This window comes from Lathyrus oleraceus, chromosome 6 (genome assembly GCF_024323335.1).
Source record: "Lathyrus oleraceus cultivar Zhongwan6 chromosome 6, CAAS_Psat_ZW6_1.0, whole genome shotgun sequence".
Classification (NCBI taxonomy): Eukaryota; Viridiplantae; Streptophyta; class Magnoliopsida; order Fabales; family Fabaceae; genus Lathyrus; species Lathyrus oleraceus.
Genome location: NC_066584.1, coordinates 189,784,959 through 189,806,368, shown reverse-complemented (window position 1 = coordinate 189,806,368; position 21,410 = coordinate 189,784,959). Strand labels below are relative to the sequence as shown.

The 21,410-nt window shown below is 39.1% G+C and overlaps 1 long non-coding RNA gene across 1 annotated transcript; it reads left to right on the top strand.

Moving 5' to 3' along the window:
• The first annotated feature begins 18,549 nt into the window (after positions 1-18,549).
• LOC127092997 (uncharacterized) lies at positions 18,550-21,191 on the top strand. The gene is made up of 2 exons (XR_007792374.1): positions 18,550-19,123; positions 20,180-21,191. It is a non-coding gene; the product is annotated as an uncharacterized LOC127092997 (long non-coding RNA).
• Positions 21,192-21,410: the final 219 nt, after the last annotated feature.

Here is a 21,410-nt window from a genome sequence, read left to right as displayed (position 1 = left end):
TGTTGAAAGTATTAAGTTGTAGGCTGATGAGCCAAAGTTGATTTAAGTTGCTTGTTGAAAATACTAAGTTGTAGGCTGGTGAGCCAAAGTTGATTATAAGTTGTTTTGTTGAAAGAAAAGCTGTTGTGTTGCTGTTATTCTTATGTTGTTGAGTTTCAAGTCGTACATGCCATATACATTCATATGCATTAAGTCGGGGCTTTTGCTCACACCACGTTGGCCTGGATTGGCAAAAATTATGGGGCTTTTGCTCACACCACGTTGGCCTGGATTGGCAAAATTTTAAGTTGAAAGTTGAAGGCTTATGCCTTGATGCCCACTAAACTGGCAATGATTTTAAGTTGGGAGTTTTACTCCAAATGGTACCACATGCATAAAGAGTCGAGTCTCATTGAGTTGCATTTTATGTTGTTATTGAGTTGTATTTACGTTGTATTTGCGTATGATAATTGAGTTGAATGTGCCGTTACCGCATGCATGATATGATTTGGGTGATTAACGTGTAGAATTACTTAACATAACATGATGATTTATAATATTTGTTATATCGATTGAGAAACTCACCCTTACAATATTTTTCAGGTAACGAGCAGTGAGTTGAGTAGGAGCTAGTGCTTGAAGTTTAGTGTGGTTAGAGGGTCATGCTCTGATAGATGTAACATCGGGACGGGATGTTTGAATTGTCGAATAAATGTTAATTTTGATGAATTACAGATGTTGAAATATTTTATTCGCTGCGTATTGTTAAAGAAGTTTTTATGTCGAATAAAATTGAGTATGACTGCTTTTATGTTGAATTATGTGAAGAAGTTGTTATGTGACACCCTTGAGTGACAATATTTACTCTGATATGTATGATTTAATTGTTGTTGTTTTAATTAAATATTTGGGGTATTTAGAAGGGTGTTACATCTTTCGGTCTGACCATCAGTCTGAGGATGATAAGCTGAACTCAACCTCAACTTAGTTCCCAACGCTTTCTGCAAACTTTCCCAAAATCTAGAAGTAAATCTGGGATCTCTATCAGACACAATACTGGATGGAATACCATGCAGCCTCACTATCTCCTCAATATACAACTCTGCCAACTTCTCTAAAGAGTGATTAATCTTCATCGGCAAGAAATGCGTCGACTTAGTCAATCGATCCACAATCACCCAAATAGAATCATTACCTTTCGTCGTCCTCGGCAATCCCGTCACAAAATCCATGGAAATGCTATCCCACTTCCATTCAGGAATCTTCAAAGGTTGCATCATACCTGCCGGTTTCTGATGTTCAATCTTTGACTTCTGACAAGTCAAACAGGCATACACGAACTTAGCAACATCTCTTTTCATACCAGCCCACCAAAACAACTTCTTCAAATCTTGATACATTTTAGTTGCACCTGGATGGATACTCAATCCACTCCTATGGCCCTCTTCAAGAATACTCTTTTTCAATTCAGACACCTCAAGAACACAAACTCTACCTTTAAATCGCAGGATGTCATTCTCGTCAATCTCAAAATTACCACCATTACCCTGGTTAACCATAGTAATATGATCAACTAGAGCGACATCAACTTGCTGACCATTCCGAATATCTTTCAGAATTCCACTAGTCAACTTCAGCATACCCAACTTTACACTATCAGCGGAAACTTCACAACCCAAACTCATATCACGGAACTGTTCAATTAACTCCAGCTCCCGAACCATCATCATAGACATATGTAGAGACTTTCTACTCAGTGCATCTGCAACTACATTAGCCTTACCGGGATGATAACTCAATTCAAAGTCAAAATCCTTCAGTAATTCTAACCACCTTCTCTGCCTCATATTTAACTCTTTCTGATCAAACAGATACTTCAGACTCTTGTGATCACTGAACACTTCGAATCTGGAACCATACAGATAATGCCTCCACATTTTCAACACAAATACAACAGCTGCAAGTTCTAGATCATGCGTAGGATAATTCCTCTCATGAACTTTCAACTGTCTAGAAGCATAAGCTACAACTTTACCATTCTGCATCAAAACACCACCAAGACCCATCAAAGAAGCATCACAATAGACAACGAAGGACTCACCAGGATTAGGCAAGATCAACACTGGAGCACTGGTCAACCGCCTCTTCAACTCCACAAAACTCGCTTCACAAGCTGCATCCCACACATATACTTGACCCTTCTTAGTCAACTGCGTCAACGGCAATGCCAACTTAGAGAAGCCTTCAATAAATCTGCGATAATAACCAGCTAACCCCAGAAAACTGCGTATCTCAGTAGCAGACTTCGGAGTCTCCCACTGTAATACGGCATCAACTTTAGCAGGATCAACAGAAATCCCACCACTCGAAATCACATGGCCAAGGAAACTCACTTCCTTCAACCAGAACTCACATTTAGATAACTTTGCATATAATTTCTTTTCTCTTAACACCTGCAAAACAATTCTCAGATGTCCTGCATGCTCTCCTTCCGTCTTAGAATATATCAATATATCATCTATGAACACCACAACAAAATTATCAAGGTACGGATGAAATATACGATTCATATATTCCATAAACACACCTGGAGCATTAGATACACCGAACGGCATCACAGTGTATTCATAATGACCATACCTCGTACGGAAAGCAGTCTTCGCAATATCGTCTGACTTCACTCGGATCTGATGATAACCCGACCGCAAATCAATCTTACTGAAAACATGAGCTCCGACCAACTGGTCCATCAAATCATCAATCCTCGGCAATGGATACCGATTCTTAATAGTCACCTTATTCAACTGCCGATAATCGACACACAACCTCATCGTACCTTCTTTCTTCTTCACTAACAACACTGGTGCACCCCAAGGAGAAACACTTGGACGCACAAACTTCTTCTCAAGCAATTCTTCAAGTTGCTTCTTCAATTCAACTAATTCAGTTGCCGACATTCTATAAGGAGACATCGACACTGGACTCGTACCTGGTACTAAGTCAATGGCAAATTCGACTTCACGTTCTGGAGGTAAATCACTTACATCCTCCGGAAACACATCCTGAAATTCACAGACAACAGGCAAATCTACACTCACCACTTTCTTATCCGATTGCAGAGACGCAAATAAAGCGAATATCTGAGCTTCATTTTTCACAAAATCCCCCACCTGCCTAGCAGATAGAAATCTTGCCTCATCATTCTCACCAACTTCAGAAAACCGCACCGTCTTCCCATAGCAGTTGATAAACACGCCATAGAATTCTAGCCAATTCATTCCCAGAATAATATCAATTTGGTGCAAGGGTAAGCACACCAAATCAACCACGAACTCTCTCTCAAAGATCGTCAACTGACAACCTCGACAGACCACAGAAGTCTTCACAGAACCATTAGCAGGAGTATCTATCACCATACTTCCGCCTAGGGACGACATAATCACACCAATCCTGGTCGCACACTCATACGAAATGAACGAATGAGTAGCACCAGTGTCAACAATAGCAAGCAATTCAACATTATTAATCAAGCAAGTACCTTTAATCAGATTATCTTCTTTAGGAGCTTCAGCCCCACTCAGAGCAAACACCCTACCAGTAGTATGAGCTGCAGTAGCCGCCTTCTTCGGTTTCGAGCACTGCGAACTGATATGGCCTTTCTCGCCACAATTAAAACATGTCGGACCAGCATCCTTACATTCAGTAACTCTATGTCCAGCCTGACCGCATCGGAAACATCTCAGCACTTTCTTGGTACAGCTATCCGCACGGTGGCCTGGCTCGCCACACTTGAAACATTTACCAACTATGGGAGATCCTCCTCCACTTGGCTTCTTCTCATCTACCACTTTTTGCTTACCTTTACCATTCGGAGATGCATAAGGACTACCACGATCCTTATTCTTCTTCTCACTAAGACTCTTGTAATGAGCAGTCCTAGCCTTGCTATCTTCATCAAATATCCTGCACTTATTAACCAGCGTAGGAAACCTACGAATCTCCTGGTAACCAATGCCTTGTTTGATCTCGGGACGCAACCCGTTCTCAAACTTGACACACTTGGATTCCTCAGCATCAGCACCATTATAATGAGGGCAATACTGCACCAGCTCCTCAAACTTCGAAGCGTAATCAGCAACAGACATGTTACCCTGCTTCAGTTCTAGAAATTCCATCTCCTTCTTACATCGCACATCGGCAGGAAAATATTTCTCTAGAAAGCCCGTCTTGAACCTTTCCCAAGTCATCTCAGCACCTGGTACTTCAATCCTCTGGCGAGTGTTATCCCACCAGTTTTCAGCCTCTTCAGATAACATATGCGTACCAAACTGCACCTTCTGTGCTTCAGTACACGTCATCACCCGGAAAATCTTCTCAATTTCCTTCAGCCAAATCTGAGCACCATCTGGATCATAGCGCCCCTTGAATGTAGGAGGGTTATTCTTCAGAAACCTTCCCAAATTCTTAAACTCGTCGACCAGCGGATTCTGCTGCGCCTGCATAGCCTGCGCCATAACAGCCAAAGCCTCAGCAATCACACGGTCATTTTCTCCAGCCATACTCTGCACAACACCACCACAACCGTTAAATATCGACAGTGTCATTTACACTAATCGACCATCAGGGAAAACATCACATTATGACTCAACTGGACTGACCATGCTCTGATACCACTAATGTAACACCCTTCTACCCAAACGACATATTTAAATAGATTATCAGAGTACAACATGTAGAAGAGTTTACATTTCTTACAACATAACACTTATCGCATCACAACATAAAACATATTATTTATTTTATTAAAACTTCGCAGCGGACAACAACACAAATATTATCATTCATCATATAACAATTCATAATAATGTTTCAACATTATCTCAACAAAGCATCTCAACATATTAGTCATCATAAACAACGTAAATAATAACCAATTATCTATCGAATCCCATAACCCCGGTGTCACATGACCAGAGCATTTGACTCGACTCTGTAGAATAACTCTACACTTATTCTTCAAACCTCAACAATAGCTACTCCTCTTTATCTGCACATTGCTCATCATAGATGAACATAAACACATGCAGAAGGGGTGAGAATTACATTATTAAATAATAATATAACGACAGAAATATAAACATAAATATGCCAACTTAGCTCATCATAATCATCATAATCAACATACTCATGAACATCAACAAAACAACATATCAAATGCAATGCACACACCCATGCATGACTCAACACGACTCGGTATACCCATTTTGTGACCAACTACAGGATCACCACTCCCAGATTCATCACCATAGAATCCGAGTCCCCCGCAAGGAACCAAGCCTCTCAACAAGCCCGGAGTCAACAACATCATTGGAACTCAGTCCGTTCATCACTAGGCATCGGCCTTTCATGAATGCATGCACACCAAGCATGCATCATAATCAACATAGCAACAACAGCATCATATAGTCATGTTATCATCATCATTAACACATTCTATCACAAAAGCATATCACATCATGCCACATAATCAAACACAGTATTAGCACACTCTACTAATATCTATACCACTCAAAGCAACGGGAAATGATCCCTCGTATACCATGCATCAGCTAAGTTACCTCGCTCAGCCTAAACAACCAAAAACTGCACAACAACAGCCCAGGAAAGACCACAAGTCTGCCCATACGCGTATTGCCTATGCCCATACGCGTATTGCCCACGCCTGACCAAATCCATACGCGTATTGCCCATGTCCATACGCGTATGCTACGCGTATCACATTCCCATACGCGTACCAACAGAGACCAAAACACGTTCAAAACATCATCTTCCTCATCCATACGCGTATTGCCTAGTGCCATACGCGTACCAGCAATCTCATACGCGTATTGCCTAGTGCCATACGCGTATGACCAGAAACCAGATTTCCAGATCTGCAATGGCTTTCTCTGCTACGAGATCTATCCAAATTCATCCTTCCACAGTCCAAATTTCACACAAAATCACTCATATCATCTAACACAAATAGTCCCCTATTCGATTTCACAAATCCTAACATCATTGCATATAATTTCTACGAATTCCTTCGATTAAAATCCCAATTTCGTTCATCCAATATTTCACCATTTTCAGCATATTATTGTTTAATAAGGTTCAGACCCCTTACCTCTTTGGATTGAAGGAAGTTCTGAGCAATCTTTGGCCTTTTCCTCTTCCTTCTCTTTCTCTTCAGCGCTTCTCCCTTTCTCTGACTCTGAGGCAAAATACGTGAAAAAAACACCCTGAGTTCTCACTTTGGCCTCTTTTATCAAATTCCCCTTTTACCCTTCCACTCTTCATATTCCATTTATTTTATTTATTTAATTATTATTAAAATAAATAACATCTATAATAATAATAATAATTCCCAATATTATTTAATAATTCATTTCACCTTCAAATAATCATATTAAAATAATATTTAAATTAATCTAACAATATTCGGGGTGTTACAACTCTCCCCCACTTTAGAAGTTTTCGTCCTCGAAAACATACCTCAAGCAAATAGAGCCGGATACGACTCCTTCATCTGATCTTCACGCTCCCAAGTCAAGCTCTCACCAGCTGGACCTCCCCAAACAACTTTCACTAGAGCAATCTTCTTACCTCTCAGGGTCTTCTCTTCTCGGTCATCTATCCGAATTGGCAACACCTCAACGGTCAAATTATCCCTCACCTGGATATCATCCAACTGAACAACATGCGAAGGATCCGCAATATATTTTCTCAACTGAGATACATGAAACACATCATGCAGGTTAGAAAGCGACGGCGGTAAAGCTATCCGATACGCCACTTCTCCAACCCTCTTCAAAATCTGATACGGACCCACAAACCTCGGAGTAAGCTTTTTAGACTTTAAAGCTCTACTCACACCTGTCGTCGGAGTAACTCTCAAGAACACATGATCTCCCTCTTGGAACTCAAGTGCCTTTCTCCTCTTATCATGATAACTCTTCTGACGACTCTGAGAAATCTTCATTTTCTCCTGAATCATCTTAACCCTTTCAGTCGTCTGCTGCACAATCTCAGGTCCGAGTACAACACTCTCACCTGATTCATACCAACACAATGGAGTTCTACACCTCCTACCATACAATGCTTCATATGGAGCCATACCGATACTAGCATGAAAACTATTATTATAAGTAAACTCCACCAACGGCAAATAACTATCCCAAGAACCACTCTGCTCCAACACACAAGCTCTCAACAAATCCTCCAAGGATTGGATAGTTCTTTCGGTCTGACCATCAGTCTGAGGATGATAAGCTGAACTCAACCTCAACTTAGTTCCCAACGCTTTCTGCAAACTTTCCCAAAATCTAGAAGTAAATCTGGGATCTCTATCAGACACAATACTGGATGGAATACCATGCAGCCTCACTATCTCCTCAATATACAACTCTGCCAACTTCTCTAAAGAGTGATTAATCTTCATCGGCAAGAAATGCGCCGACTTAGTCAATCGATCCACAATCACCCAAATAGAATCATTACCTTTCGTTGTCCTCGGCAATCCCGTCACAAAATCCATGGAAATGCTATCCCACTTCCATTCAGGAATCTTCAAAGGTTGCATCATACCTGCCGGTTTCTGATGTTCAATCTTTGACTTCTGACAAGTCAAACAGGCATACACGAACTTAGCAACATCTCTTTTCATACCAGCCCACCAAAACAACTTCTTCAAATCTTGATACATTTTAGTTGCACCTGGATGGATACTCAATCCACTCCTATGGCCCTCTTCAAAAATACTCTTTTTCAATTCAGACACCTCAGGAACACAAACTCTACCTTTAAATCGCAGGATGTCATTCTCGTCAATCTCAAAATTACCACCATTACCCTGGTTAACCATAGTAATATGATCAACTAGAGCGACATCAACTTGCTGACCATTCCGAATATCTTTCAGAATTCCACTAGTCAACTTCAGCATACCCAACTTTACACTATCAGCGGAAACTTCACAACCCAAACTCATATCACGGAACTGTTCAATTAACTCCAGCTCCCGAACCATCATCATAGACATATGTAGAGACTTTCTACTCAGTGCATCTGCAACTACATTAGCCTTACCGGGATGATAACTCAATTCAAAGTCAAAATCCTTCAGTAATTCTAACCACCTTCTCTGCCTCATATTTAACTCTTTCTGATCAAACAGATACTTCAGACTCTTGTGATCACTGAACACTTCGAATCTGGAACCATACAGATAATGCCTCCACATTTTCAACACAAATACAACAACTGCAAGTTCTAGATCATGCGTAGGATAATTCCTCTCATGAACTTTCAACTGTCTAGAAGCATAAGCTACAACTTTACCATTCTGCATCAAAACACCACCAAGACCCATCAAAGAAGCATCACAATAGACAACGAAGGACTCACCAGGATTAGGCAAGATCAACACTGGAGCACTGGTCAACCGCCTCTTCAACTCCACAAAACTCGCTTCACAAGCTGCATCCCACACATATACTTGACCCTTCTTAGTCAACTGCGTCAACGGCAATGCCAACTTAGAGAAGCCTTCAATAAATCTGCGATAATAACCAGCTAACCCCAGAAAACTGCGTATCTCAGTAGCAGACTTCGGAGTCTCCCACTGTAATACGGCATCAACTTTAGCAGGATCAACAGAAATCCCACCACTCGAAATCACATGGCCAAGGAAACTCACTTCCTTCAACCAGAACTCACATTTAGATAACTTTGCATATAATTTCTTTTCTCTTAACACCTGCAAAACAATTCTCAGATGTCCTGCATGCTCTCCTTCCGTCTTAGAATATATCAATATATCATCTATGAACACCACAACAAAATTATCAAGGTACGGATGAAATATACGATTCATATATTCCATAAACACACCTGGAGCATTAGATACACCGAACGACATCACAGTGTATTCATAATGACCATACCTCGTACGGAAAGCAGTCTTCGCAACATCGTCTGACTTCACTCGGATCTGATGATAACCCGACCGCAAATCAATCTTACTGAAAACATGAGCTCCGACCAACTGGTCCATCAAATCATCAATCCTCGGCAATGGATACCGATTCTTAATAGTCACCTTATTCAACTGCCGATAATCGACACACAACCTCATCGTACCTTCTTTCTTCTTCACTAACAACACTGGTGCACCCCAAGGAGAAACACTTGGACGCACAAACTTCTTCTCAAGCAATTCTTCAAGTTGCTTCTTCAATTCAACTAATTCAGTTGCCGACATTCTATAAGGAGACATCGACACTGGACTCGTACCTGGTACTAAGTCAATGGCAAATTCGACTTCACGTTCTGGAGGTAAATCACTTACATCCTCCGGAAACACATCCTGAAATTCACAGACAACAGGCAAATCTACACTCACCACTTTCTTATCCGATTGCAGAGACGCAAATAAAGCGAATATCTGAGCTTCATTTTTCACAAAATCCCCCACCTGCCTAGCAGATAGAAATCTTGCCTCATCATTCTCACCAACTTCAGAAAACCGCACCGTCTTCCCATAGCAGTTGATAAACACGCCATAGAATTCTAGCCAATTCATTCCCAGAATAATATCAATTTGGTGCAAGGGTAAGCACACCAAATCAACCACGAACTCTCTCTCAAAGATCGTCAACTGACAACCTCGACAGACCACAGAAGTCTTCACAGAACCATTAGCAGGAGTATCTATCACCATACTTCCGCCTAGGGACGACATAATCACACCAATCCTGGTCGCACACTCATACGAAATGAACGAATGAGTAGCACCAGTGTCAACAATAGCAAGCAATTCAACATTATTAATCAAGCAAGTACCTTTAATCAGATTATCTTCTTTAGGAGCTTCAGCCCCACTCAGAGCAAACACCCTACCAGTAGTATGAGCTGCAGTAGCCGCCTTCTTCGGTTTCGAGCACTGCGAACTGATATGGCCTTTCTCGCCACAATTAAAACATGTCGGACCAGCATCCTTACATTCAGTAACTCTATGTCCAGCCTGACCGCATCGGAAACATCTCAGCACTTTCTTGGTACAGCTATCCGCACGGTGGCCTGGCTCGCCACACTTGAAACATTTACCAACTATGGGAGATCCTCCTCCACTTGGCTTCTTCTCATCTACCACCTTTTGCTTACCTTTACCATTCGGAGATGCATAAGGACTACCACGATCCTTATTCTTCTTCTCACTAAGACTCTTGTAATGAGCAGTCCTAGCCTTGCTATCTTCATCAAATATCCTGCACTTATTAACCAGCGTAGGAAACCTACGAATCTCCTGGTAACCAATGCCTTGTTTGATCTCGGGACGCAACCCGTTCTCAAACTTGACACACTTGGATTCCTCAGCATCAGCACCATTATAATGAGGGCAATACTGCACCAGCTCCTCAAACTTCGAAGCGTAATCAGCAACAGACATGTTACCCTGCTTCAGTTCTAGAAATTCCATCTCCTTCTTACATCGCACATCGGCAGGAAAATATTTCTCTAGAAAGACCGTCTTGAACCTTTCCCAAGTCATCTCAGCACCTGGTACTTCAATCCTCTGGCGAGTGTTATCCCACCAGTTTTCAGCCTCTTCAGATAACATATGCGTACCAAACTGCACCTTCTGTGCTTCAGTACACGTCATCACCCGGAAAATCTTCTCAATTTCCTTCAGCCAAATCTGAGCACCATCTGGATCATAGCGCCCCTTGAATGTAGGAGGGTTATTCTTCAGAAACCTTCCCAAATTCTTAAACTCGTCGACCGGCGGATTCTGCTGCGCCTGCATAGCCTGCGCCATAACAGCCAAAGCCTCAGCAATCACACGGTCATTTTCTCCAGCCATACTCTGCACAACACCACCACAACCGTTAAATATCGACAGTGTCATTTACACTAATCGACCATCAGGGAAAACATCACATTATGACTCGACTGGACTGACCATGCTCTGATACCACTAATGTAACACCCTTCTACCCAAACGACATATTTAAATAAATTATCAGAGTACAACATGTAGAAGAGTTTACATTTCTTACAACATAACACTTATCGCATCACAACATAAAACATATTATTTATTTTATTAAAACTTCGCAGCGGACAACAACACAAATATTATCATTCATCATATAACAATTCATAATAATGTTTCAACATTATCTCAACAAAGCATCTCAACATATTAGTCATCATAAACAACGTAAATAATAACCAATTATCTATCGAATCCCATAACCCCGGTGTCACATGACCAGAGCATTTGACTCGACTCTGTAGAATAACTCTACACTTATTCTTCAAACCTCAACAATAGCTACTCCTCTTTATCTGCACATTGCTCATCATAGATGAACATAAACACATGCAGAAGGGGTGAGAATTACATTATTAAATAATAATATAACGACAGAAATATAAACATAAATATGCCAACTTAGCTCATCATAATCATCATAATCAACATACTCATGAACATCAACAAAACAACATATCAAATGCAATGCACACACCCATGCATGACTCAACACGACTCGGTATACCCATTTTGTGACCAACTACAGGATCACCACTCCCAAATTCATCACCATAGAATCCGAGTCCCCCGCAAGGAACCAAGCCTCTCAACAAGCCCGGAGTCAACAACATCATTGGAACTCAGTCCGTTCATCACTAGGCATCGGCCTTTCATGAATGCATGCACACCAAGCATGCATCATAATCAACATAGCAACAACAGCATCATATAGTCATGTTATCATCATCATTAACACATTCTATCACAAAAGCATATCACATCATGCCACATAATCAAACACAGTATTAGCACACTCTACTAATATCTATACCACTCAAAGCAACGGGAAATGATCCCTCGTATACCATGCATCAGCTAAGTTACCTCGCTCAGCCTAAACAACCAAAAACTGCACAACAACAGCCCAGGAAAGACCACAAGTCTGCCCATACGCGTATTGCCTATGCCCATACGCGTATTGCCCACGCCTGACCAAATCCATACGCGTATTGCCCATGTCCATACGCGTATGCTACGCGTATCACATTCCCATACGCGTACCAACAGAGACCAAAACACGTTCAAAACATCATCTTCCTCATCCATACGCGTATTGCCTAGTGCCATACGCGTACCAGCAATCTCATACGCGTATTGCCTAGTGCCATACGCGTATGACCAGAAACCAGATTTCCAGATCTGCAATGGCTTTCTCTGCTACGAGATCTATCCAAATTCATCCTTCCACAGTCCAAATTTCACACAAAATCACTCATATCATCTAACACAAATAGTCCCCTATTCGATTTCACAAATCCTAACATCATTGCATATAATTTCTACGAATTCCTTCGATTAAAATCCCAATTTCGTTCATCCAATATTTCACCATTTTCAGCATATTATTGTTTAATAAGGTTCAGACCCCTTACCTCTTTGGATTGAAGGAAGTTCTGAGCAATCTTTGGCCTTTTCCTCTTCCTTCTCTTTCTCTTCAGCGCTTCTCCCTTTCTCTGACTCTGAGGCAAAATACGTGAAAAAAACACCCTGAGTTCTCACTTTGGCCTCTTTTATCAAATTCCCCTTTTACCCTTCCACTCTTCATATTCCATTTATTTTATTTATTTAATTATTATTAAAATAAATAACATCTATAATAATAATAATAATTCCCAATATTATTTAATAATTCATTTCACCTTCAAATAATCATATTAAAATAATATTTAAATTAATCTAACAATATTCGGGGTGTTACAACCTGCAACAGGCAATGTTTGGTTGGAAGTAGAGGAGCTCATCCATGTCATTATTAGAGAGGCATCTTGGCCTAGGAAGATTCGCAATTATCTCAGAAAGATCCATTGGCAATCAGTGCAATCAGTTCCTGATCATTTTGCCCTAAAACTAGGGTTTGGTATAAAATGAGTTTATTTCTGATTCTTTGGGTGAAACTCTTTTCCATGGCCCTCCATATGTCCACAAGGGTCTACATACAAAAAAATTAGCTCTTTATTTGAGCTAGAAGTGCTTCAATTGATCAATGGAATCGAGAATCAAATAATTCGGGAAAAGTCAACTGTGGGGCCAGAAAAGTCAACTCCTGACATTTTGAGAGCGGAATCTAAAAATCCATGCCTAGGGGATCCTACATGTGAAATTTGATCAAGGTTGGATCATGGATTCATCATTTAATCAGGAATTGGAAAAGTTACTTAATTTGGAAATGGTTGACTTTCCATTTAGGGCAAGTTTTCATGATCGTTGCACTCACTTTAAGCCCATTTTTCATCAAGATAAAAGCTCCATTTGAAAATTTCTCCAACATGAAAGTTGTTCCTCTTGTTCCAAGCTTTCCAAAGATATAAATTTTTCTCCATTTGGATTAGAATTGAGAAAGTTATGCTTAGTCAAAGTGAGACATTTTTTTAGGACACTTAGAAAAATTTCTAAGTCCAAAATCTTCAAAATTTGTCAAGACTTCTTGGCCAGTTTTCTTGCACTTCAAGGCATTATTTGAAAATATTTTATTCATAACAATTGTACCTTGCCATGTCCTCTTTCACTTCCTTTTGGAATCATATCATTTGGATCCATGGTTTGAGAGATACATTCATTTAAAGTGGGCACCATGACTTAATTTTCTAGGTAGATTTTGGGTCTGGCTGGCCCAATCAGATTTTCTAAGCATGCTGCACAAACCAGTCACGTTTTTACCTCTTTTGGTCATGCATTGGACATCCATTCACTTAAGTTTGGCCCAAAATAACAACATTTTACACCTCACTTCACACTTTTATTCTTATGGGTAAATCACTTATTAAAAAGCCCATGAGAACACTTAATCCACTCTATTTAAGAAGCTGAAACTCTAACTCTAAAGGAGCATTGGAATTTCGTGACAAGGAGGCAAAGCTTCATCACATATCAGATTCCATTTCACTTCTATTTTCCATTAGGTAATCATCTCTTCCATGGCCATGTTTTGATATATCTACGCTTGCTCACCATGTTCATCACCATTAATCCTTCCGTTTTCATATTTCTTTTTCTTATTTAAAATATTTTCTTCATCCATATAATTACCCAAAAATATTTTTCACTTTTCTTAACGTTTTATTTAATTTTATATAATTTTTATTTTTGTAATTTTTTAATATTAATATTTTATTTTAATTATTTATTCTAAATGGTCCATTTTAACACACTTTTTTTTATTGATTTTATTTTTATGACTTAAAATTATTTTTAGCATTTTATTTTTGGGATTAAGGTTGACCACTGTCTCATGGTCAACCTGACCTTTTATTGGAATTTTATTTCACATTTTCAATTTTTTTTGGATTTATTCTTGACCTAGTTTGGTTGGTTGACTTTTAATTTGACTTCTGTTTTATTTTAATTAATTCACGTACCAATTTTCGTTATTTTTAAAATCTTTTTGGGGAATGATGATATCCTGACCACACCTTATTTATTTTAATTTTTCATAATTTTCTTGATTAATTTACTATTTATTCTTGATTTATTTCTAACCTAGTCTTATTAATTGACTTTTGGTTTTACCTATGTTTTGTTTTAATTAATTCACGTGCCAATTTTCATTATTTTTAAAATCGTTTTGGAGGATGATGATGTCCTGACCCCACCTTATTTAGCTTAATTTTTCATAATTTTCTTGATTAATTTGCTATTTATTTGTTATTTTTTAAGTTGACTTGAATTTTCAGTTGACTTCTTTATGATCGATGTTTGACTTAGGGATTGCTTATGGCAATTGAAGAGATCTTTTTTCCTCCCTTGTTCATCTCATATGCCATGTATTAGAGGCCTTTTACCTTGATTTTATTTGGTCCTTACCTCATTTTCTGATTAAATTATTCAGTGGACCCTTCGTGTGTATATTTTCATCTGTTTGATTCATCTGTTATCTTTTATACTTGTTTCTCTCATTCATGCTTTCTATTGCTTGATTATTTAACATGTTCATACTCCCATGCATTGTTTAAATGCTCCATTATTTGATTCTTTGGTTTGATTATATATTGTTTATTTATCCGATCTGATTGATAACTGTTGCCTACTTGTATGATGTATGAGGCATATATTCTTATTGTTTGTTTGCCATGAACAATCCTCATTCATAACAAATGTACCCATCTCCCATAAAGTGTATAATATTTATTTCTTTATTTCTTTAGTCACCTGTTAATACAAGAATTAAAACGAACATCCGATAACCATTTCAAAATAAGATCAAAAGCTCGATCCAACGTCGAGTAATCATTTTCAAAACTTAACAGAACCAGCATGCATTCATCCATCCTCTTGTAAGTCGATTGCCTCAGGCATCGCCATCTACCTGTAAGTCGATTGCCTCCGGCATCGCCATCTACCCTTATCCGTAACTCCTCTCCGCGCTCCATTCGTCGACTCTTGTTCCGTTTAGGTAGCACCCATTAGGTAGAACCCTTTGTATGATAACATAGGTAGAATTCCCCTATTCTTTGCATGCTAACATTAGGTAGATGTTCCCCTTTGTAAATCCTAACGTATAGGTCCATATTGCATGACAACTCTAGAGCAGAGCCTCCCCACTTTTAGACCTTTTGTTCGTCTCCGATCTTGTGGCATGTCAGTCCGTTCTATTACAAAGAGGTAACTGCCTAAGACTCGATTCAGCGAGCTGCGAGACCTACTGCTAGGACGTTGAACACACTGCCCACCCTCATTTGACACAGTTGGTGTCCTCTTTTGTAAGTCCATGTTTCAGATGGCAATCCTTAACCCCTAGTTAGCCGAACTACGTTTTGCTCTGATTCTCATTCCAGATGAGATACGTAGGCATAAGACGCGACGTCTTACCGAGCACACTTATCTTTAACCCATAGGTAGCCGAGCTACGAAGACTCTGATTCTCATGCTCAGATGAGATACGTAGGCAGTGAATGCGACATCTTTGCGAGTCATTTTCATTTTCTTTTGACCTTCTTTTAGTAAATAGTACTTTAGATATACCTACACCCTTTAGACTAGAACAACACTTATGAAAAGGGCTCCCTAGGAGTACCTAGGATGTTTTGGGTGCTTAAAATCTTCCCATTGCATAACCAACCCCCTTACCCAGATCTCTGACATTTTTACTAGTTTTTGATTCGATAAAACTTTTAGGTTTTTGTTCGCTTTCTAACCATTCCTTTGGATAAATAGAAGTGCGGTGGCGACTCGACTTGTATGGTTTACCTTGGATTTAGTCAATATCTCTAATTTTAACGAATACCCCGCTACAGCACTCTAGCAGTTAAACATTACTTGCTCGCACAGGGACGCTTAAGCTTCATTCACGGTAGAACAGAAGTAACATGTTCTTTCTGAAAGGTTTTGAAGAGAAAGCCCTAAGGCAAAAGATGATTTGATTTGTTGGGGTTGATTTTATGTACGGGGACAGGCATCAGACCCTTGGCAAGATACAATTAGCGGTCCAATAACTCGGGAGTTGAGAGGACAATGTTGTCTTAACCACTCTTTTTCATCCAAAAAAGAGATTTGAATTATGAAAAGAGTTTGGCAAGTATAATCATTGAAACTTAGAAAGAGACAAGTATCTGACCCTTGACTAAGTACGGCCAACAATCAAAGTACTTGGGAATTGAGAGGACCGTGGAGTCCTAACTACTCTTTTTTCTCCCTCATAGCACCTAAATCTAACTTGTTTGAATCATTAGATGTTTTAAGGGGGAAAGCCAAGTATCGGGTCCTCAGGCTAGGTACGACCGACAACCCAAGTACTTGAATGTCGTGTACAAACACGTACACCCCATTTTGCATTCCAATTTGTCATGAAAATGGTTTTTAAAAAGGAACTTGATGTTGGATCAAGTGTTTGAATTTATTATGAAAAGAGTGTGTGAAGAATGAAGGTGAGAGATAGAATGAGTTTGAGAAGAGAATGGAGAAGAGATGATAGAATGGGTTTGAGAAAGGAATGGAGGAGGGATGCGGATAATGTATCATGGAATGGATGGATAATGCTTGACGTTGGATCAAGCATTCACGTTGCAATGATGTGAGTTTTATTCGAAAAACAACTTGACATTGAATCAAGTACCTTTTGTTTCTTTCGAAATGCTTTGTTTATCATATTGTATTTTTATCTTCGTTATTAACATGCATGGTGAACTAACTAGAAAGCAATAAATCTAAGCTATTGCATGATCATGGGGTGGGGGGACATTTAACCCACAATGGGGGGATGGATCCATACAATACAACATAAGAGAATGAAATAAAAAATACAATTTATAAACTATTAAACTATGTACCATGCCTAAAGCATACAAGTGGCATGGTACTTCAAACAATACAAGGCTATTGAAAGAGAATGAATGGGTTAGGAGCATGACTAGCTAGGAGTGAGTTTGGATCTCAAAATCACATGTGGACACAAAACAACAAACGGGTTAGCGTGAGATCAAGTCAAATGGATGAAAATGATACAATAGATGTAAACATATTCAATGGTTAAAATCGATTTGAAATGTAATTGATTAATCAATGAAAAACAATCAAAGATCTATCATATGATCATGACAAATGAAATTAGACATACAAGACATCCTTCCCCTAAATTGAAATGGGATTTTCAATTTAATTAAAATTATCATAAACCAAATGAATCGATTAAATGGACAATTAAAGTGTATATTAATTCTAAGGATTAAAAATCTACCTAAACATGAATTAAGATCGAAATGAATCAAAATGGAAAATTCCTGATCCAAATTCAAGAATGGGATCTAACGGACATGATCATACAAATCACCATACAAAAGTCAAATTGAATGAAAATTTAACCTAAGTTCTAATCATGATAAAATCAACATTAATCATATTAATCCAAATAAAATCCACAAAAAAGAAATATCAAAACCTAATGACTAGATTCTACTTATGGCAAGGTTAAACCACTATTGAATTAATTCTGGAAAATTAAGAAATTAAATCTAATCTAAAAAGATGATTAAACCTAATTTCTAATTAATTAGCTAATCCTAATTAACCATATGAAGTATACTAATCAAACAAAATGAATTAATTTCTAATTCCTAAAATCAAGAACTTTTGTAATTCTAACCTGGATTACAAAACAGAATCATGATTAGAAAAGAAAATAGAATTAAAAACCAATTAAACCAGAATTAAAAATAAATTAACAATGATTAATGGGGATTAATCACTATGGTTCATAGGGGTGAGAGTAGGGGTGGCAAACGGGCATGCCCGCTCCATTTAGGCCCATCCCGCAAAAGCCCGCAAAAAAACGGGGTGGGGCGGGGCGGTCATAGTTGAGGATGTGGACCTAAAACTTAGACCCGCCCCGCAAAAAAGTGAGGGCGGGGCGGGGAAAGCCCGCGGGCACTGCACTCTTTAAGTCTAAAAATGCAAAAATTTATGTAAATACACGTGCCCGCAAAAGCCCGCGAGAAAAACGGGGCTGGGCGAGGCGGACACATTTGAGGGTGAGGGCCTAAATCCTTGGCCCGCCCCGCACAAAAGTGCGGGCAAAACGGGCATGCCCACGGGCCGAACCCGTTTTGCCACCCCTAGGTGAGAGCAATAGTGTGTGTGTAGTGTTTGAATATCGCTTGGGCTTCCAGCGAAAGCTTCTAACCATTCCAACTGGGTTCAACATGAGTAACCTGAACCTATCCTCCTCTTCACACAGAAGCACGTCCCTCATCTCCAAAACAGAACGGCGGATCGAAACGACGGGAAGCTTATTTACAATACCAAGACCCACGGTTCGCGGCGCAAGAAACTCAGAATCTAAATCGCGCGTACCACTATGAACATCAATAAAGATCAAGAACTAGATTTCTCGCTAAGGATCAAGAACAACGATTTCCGAATTCGTGACGAAAATTCAACATCAGAACGTAACCGAGACCAAATCGAAGCGGACTTCGTTCCGAAATTGGATTCCTTGTTCCAGTTCTCGCGCGCGAAAGATGAGAAAAAATAGAAGGAAGAAAAGCCTACCGGAGGATTCCGACACAGTGGCTCCAGGTAAATTTGTCTTCGATCTCCTTGTTTGACTATTCTTATGTTTGCATCGGTGTGTTCGCCAATTCCTTGCGTTTCTGAATCGTGCGTGTTACGAAACGTGAATGTCGAAGAGTGACGAATTATCGTCGAATTTGAAAATTCTCGAAGCTTCTTCTTCAATTCTGTTATCTTCTTCTTCTCGCTTCTGTTTCTGTGTTTTCTGTTTCCAATTTTCTTTTGGGTTCTTGGAGGTTCGAAAATGGAAGGTTGAGTTCGATGGAAGGTGGTTGTTAGAAGAAGTGAATTCTGTTAAGAGAAATGGTTCAGGGAATTTTCGGAATTTGGGATCTTTTTGTTTTGGTTGTTGAAGATGAGTTCTGATTGAGAGTTCTGGCGAGGATTGCCGGTTTTTCTTGAGATTGTTGTGAGTGTTCGGTTATGAGGTTCGTGGAGAGGTGTGAGGTTTCGTTTTTTATTGTGATGAAGGGTTCTGTTGCAAAAAGAGAAGTGGAAGTTCCAAGTCGTTACGAGTGATGAACTTCTATTATTAAGAATTCCCTGGAAGGTTAGTGAAGGTTGTTTTTCAATTCCCCTTGAAGGTTCCTTAGGGGATTGGTTAAGGTGAATCTTCTTATTGAAAAAAAACTTAGGCCGGTTATGAATCGATTCCCTCTTATGTTGACATCATCAATTTTTTTTTAATACAAAGGGGTTGGATTAGATGTTGTTAGGGAGAGATTCGTTCAGTTTCTCTTGGTTCTGTTATGAAGCAGTTGGAGGTTATTGAAAGGTGGTTAGAAGTTGGTAATAGGTTGTTAGAAATTCATGTTGAGTTTGATTTGGCAGTTATGATTCTGTTACATTCGGTTGAGGGGTGGTTATCCTGTTAGAAAAACAGTTAGCTTGATAAGTTGGTTATGACAGTTAGGATGTTGTTATATGTTTTGTTTCCTTCTAGATCCGGTTCTGTTGAGGTTTTAAGGGATTTTATTGAGTTCCATTTTGTTATGACTTGTCGGTTTTATCGGTTGTGGCAGTCGGTTTTTTGGTTGGCTTGTTCAGTTCTGGTTTTTGCAGGGTTCATTTGCTTGAGTTAGGCAGCATGTGGGACTAATTTTTGTAGCAAGTCTTCATGGTGGCATGATGTTGCCTTATTGCTTCCTTACTGCGGGAGCTCGGTCAATGTGAATGGCTAAGTTTCAATACAATTTTGACTTGTGGTTTTTCTACTGCATTATGTTTGGCCATGTATGCTAGGTTCTTTGCAGGATGGTATTGTGCTTATGGTTGTTGATTTGATTGCAGTAGGATATGTTGGTTCTGACTTGGCTTGTGGTGATGAATGGCAATGCTTGTGACATTTGAATTTGTTGCATGACATTTGAATTTTCTGCACTTTATCACATGATATAGCCATTATATGAACTGATCTTGTTGTTTGCATTTGATCGCTTGAATTAATTAGGTTTCTTAGGAATGATTGTTATGATGCATTGGGTTGTGAACTGTTGGTTTTGCAATGACTGGTTTGTAGTGCTAGGTTGGTGCAATGGTTTTATGTGGTTTGTATCATGATTGTTTATGTGTTTTGACTTTAGCTTGTAAAATCTTATGCTTTTCAACTTCCTGCACCAGAACCTGCTTCATAGTTCAGGGTATTAGGAAGCATATCTGACTTGATTTTCTTGTATGTAGCATATGACACCCTTGTGCTAACTAATTGAGAAAGATCATTCTTCTCCTTATTTGATAGTAGTTGCAGTGTCGCCGGTCTTATGCTTGATGGGGACAGAATATGTAACAATGGATAAATTAAGTCTTCAACAAAAGAAGTAGTTGTAACATGATCAAATAGGCGTATATGGGTGCTTAGGAGGATGCGATGATGGGATGCCAATTTCCAAACTCTCTTCCTTTGATTCAAACCATATATTGTGATATTATGTAATAGAATTAGAGATTTTATGTTTATGAATGGATTGGAAAATGTATGCATTTGGGATTGAATGGTTAAATGAAATGTAATTTGGAAATTTGAAAATAGAATGGAATGGATGTGTTATGAAAATGGAAGTATTGAAAATGGTTATTGAATGGTTTCAAAAAATGTAAAAAGTTTAGAGATTGAAATTAAGATGGAATTGATGTATTGTGTTCATAATGAATGGGATTAAGGTTAATGGTTTAATGATGAATGGAAACAAGGTTTTGGTATGAGATTGTGGTTTGGGTTGACTTTGGTTAAGGTTGGCTAAAAAGTCAAATGTTGACCAAAGTCAACACTTGGTCAAAGTTCCACTCTTTTTTG